Source organism: Pristis pectinata, chromosome 4 (genome assembly GCF_009764475.1).
Source record: "Pristis pectinata isolate sPriPec2 chromosome 4, sPriPec2.1.pri, whole genome shotgun sequence".
In the NCBI taxonomy this organism is placed as follows: Eukaryota; Metazoa; Chordata; class Chondrichthyes; order Rhinopristiformes; family Pristidae; genus Pristis; species Pristis pectinata.
The window spans coordinates 94,964,447-94,967,573 of record NC_067408.1 but is presented as its reverse complement, the minus strand read 5'-3'; positions in this window follow the sequence as shown (position 1 = coordinate 94,967,573).

Here is a 3,127-nt window from a genome sequence, read left to right as displayed (position 1 = left end):
AGCAGTACGGGTAGGAACAAGTGATTAAAAAAGCTGTACAAGATACTTTCCTTTATTAGCCAAGGTGTGAAATATAAGAGTGGGGAGTTAATGCTAGAATTATACACAGTGCTTGTTTGTCCATAGATTGAATATTGCTTATATTTCTGCTCACTCCTTTACAAGAAAGATGTAATTGTACTGGAGAGGAGATTCACAAGGATAGTGGCAGGAGTAAACAACTTTAGTTACAAGGAAAGTTTGGATAGGCTGGAGGTATATTCTTTGGAATAGAAGGACTGCAGTGGTTCTAGAAGGTGGCCTCCCCACCACCTTCTTAAGGGCAATTAGGAATGGGCAATAAATATGGTTTTACTGTTGACACACAGATTCCACAAATGAATGTAAAAGATACATTATTTACATTGAATTTATTTTTCCCCAATTTTAGCATTAGGGTTTGTCACCAGACAAAGGTAGCAGCAATGTTTCAGGTATGCATCCAATCAGCTCTAATTCATCTTAATGGAGAACCATATTTTAATGCCATAAGTAACTTAGAAAATTATCAAAAACATTTTTACTGGTGAAGGCAATTAGAATATGAAAGCTATTAACATTTATCATCCAAAAACCCCAGGACATTTTTTTTACAGAAATAAACCATTATCAAGATTCCATCAGTGTTTAACTCCTGGGAGATAATTGATTTGGCCAATATTCCAGCACTGAGTGTGAGCAGGCTCTTAATTCCTTAAATCTGAAACAGTTCATGCAGTAATCTGTAAAAATCAGTTGTACCTCATTTTTAGACCAATTATGAAATAGGGGAAAAAAACTTTTCCTTTCAGGACTGGAAATCCGAATTACATTTTTGTTAAATTATTTTCTTTCTATAGGATTACAGAGAAGATTTCTACAAAATATTTCAAAATGGATATAGCATAATTTAAGATAAAATAGATGAATTTATGCATGCACAATTCTATTTTTAGAACAAACCCATTTCAATTTCCCTTTAGGACAGGATCCCAGGCATTCAATTGTCTCAATGAATGAATTTGCTTTGTTGATTTGTGGAATGATATTTGCAATTTTTCTTCTTTTTTTTGTGCTTAATAATTATATTGTTAACAGTAATTACTAGGCATTCCATGTGCCTTGTGTGTGCCAGTGTTCATGGATGACTCTGCTAATTTTATCGAGATTTACTAAATGGATTGTGCACAAAGATAATGCCAAAGCTCTCTGCTGCTTGTCTCCAAAGCATCATTTAGTATTTAAATTACTTGGAATGAAATATTTTTTATATATAACTTGTACTGAAGTGCAATTACAGTGTATGCTCCTCTTCATTGAGAGCAAATAATATACAGTGCACAGAATTCCCGTGTTTACCAACTTGAGGATGCACACAAGCTAATAAAAAATGTGGCACTTTCAAAAGCTGCATATAATTATTGTTTAGTAATATCGTAGGTTCTAAATATAAATGCTTGAGCAACAAAAAAAGAATTCAAATGGATTAAGCTAAATGCCTCTGGTTTACAACAATTTTATTTACAAATTACAAGTGTTGCATACTTTTAAATACCACCTTTTAATAAATTTGATGGAGTATGGGGAATTTGGATGGTTAAGTTCCAATTACAATGGATTTTCATCAGCTCTCCCCTATGGAAAGTTATAATGAGGGCAGGCTAAATATAAAATCTAACCTATTTACCACATCCATTTTGCCCAGGGAAAAGGTCAGAGGGTAAATGAAGAACCCCATTCTGAGAAAGCTCAGCAAGACAGATTAAGCGTAATAAATTAAATAAATAAATAACGGTACAAGCCATCTCTGTGTAACCAATAGGTATTGTAATGAATGACATCAAAAGCACATAAGACTGATAGGAAAGAACAATTATGAAAAGTGGAGAGAGAGAGGAAATTAGTTCTGCTGTTTGTAAGAATGAACATATGTATGTAGTCGGACTTCTGAATATAATAATATTATGGGAGCTTGTTCATATGTAGGGGGTATCCAGAAGTCAAGTATTCTTAACCCGGAGAGGGTCTGTACAAGTTTTCCATTAGTCCTATCACTACGATAATAATATGTCACACTTCAAAGCAAATTATAAAAGTATTTTAAAGGATAAAAATTCAATCTGGTGTTGTATTGCTTCCCCCGTCCATTTTAGTGTACCCCTTTAGACCCCAGTTTTTAAAAACTGGCTGATGCATCCACCATCTCTTCAAGCTGGTATTCTTCATTATGTTAGTAGTTTTACTGCTATGGAGTAAATACTCAGTTGTTATTGGTCAAAACACAGATATTCAGATTTAAGCTTTGTACAGAAGGATATTTATCTTCTTCTATCTTAATAATCAATAGTAGTTTAACCAAAAAAGGGAGCAAGTAATGCCACTGCAACAACCTGGGTTCAATCCTGACCTCCAGTGCTGTCTATGCAGAGTTTCTCCCTATGGCCATGTGACTTTGGTTTCTTCCATCATCACAAAGACATGCTGGTTTGTAGGTTAAATGACTACTGTTAATTACTGTTAATATAGGTGGGTGGTGGGAAATCAGGGTGGAGTTGATGAGCATATGAGTCAATGGGTGAATGGGATTGATGGGATTGCCCTGAGAGCTGGAATAGACCTGGTGCTCAAATGGCCCCCTTTCATGTCATAAGGAAATCTGAAGATAAGAAAACAAGTGAATACAAATGGCATAGAAAATACAATTATAGTTAGAAGATTTAAATGTCTTCTCAACAGGATTTCAATCCTGTTATCATATCAGGATATTTAAATAGCTGGTATTATAATTAGGTTTCGGGAATTGTAATTAAAGAATGCAGAATGAAAGACAGCAGACCAAAATGAAAAAGTCCATTTGATTATCAGCTGGACACCAGCTCATCAAAACAGACTAGATAACCGATACAGGAGTTGGGAATGGTGTTCTTGTGCAGCAACATACAAGCCATAATGCATACATGTACATTTCACTAGTTACTAACTCTAGTTAGGCCACACTTAGAGTACTGTGTTCAGTTCTGGTTGCCTCATTATAGGAAGGATGTGGAGGCATTGGAGAGGGTGCAGAGGAGATTTACCAGGATGCTGCCTGGATTAGAGAGTATGGAAT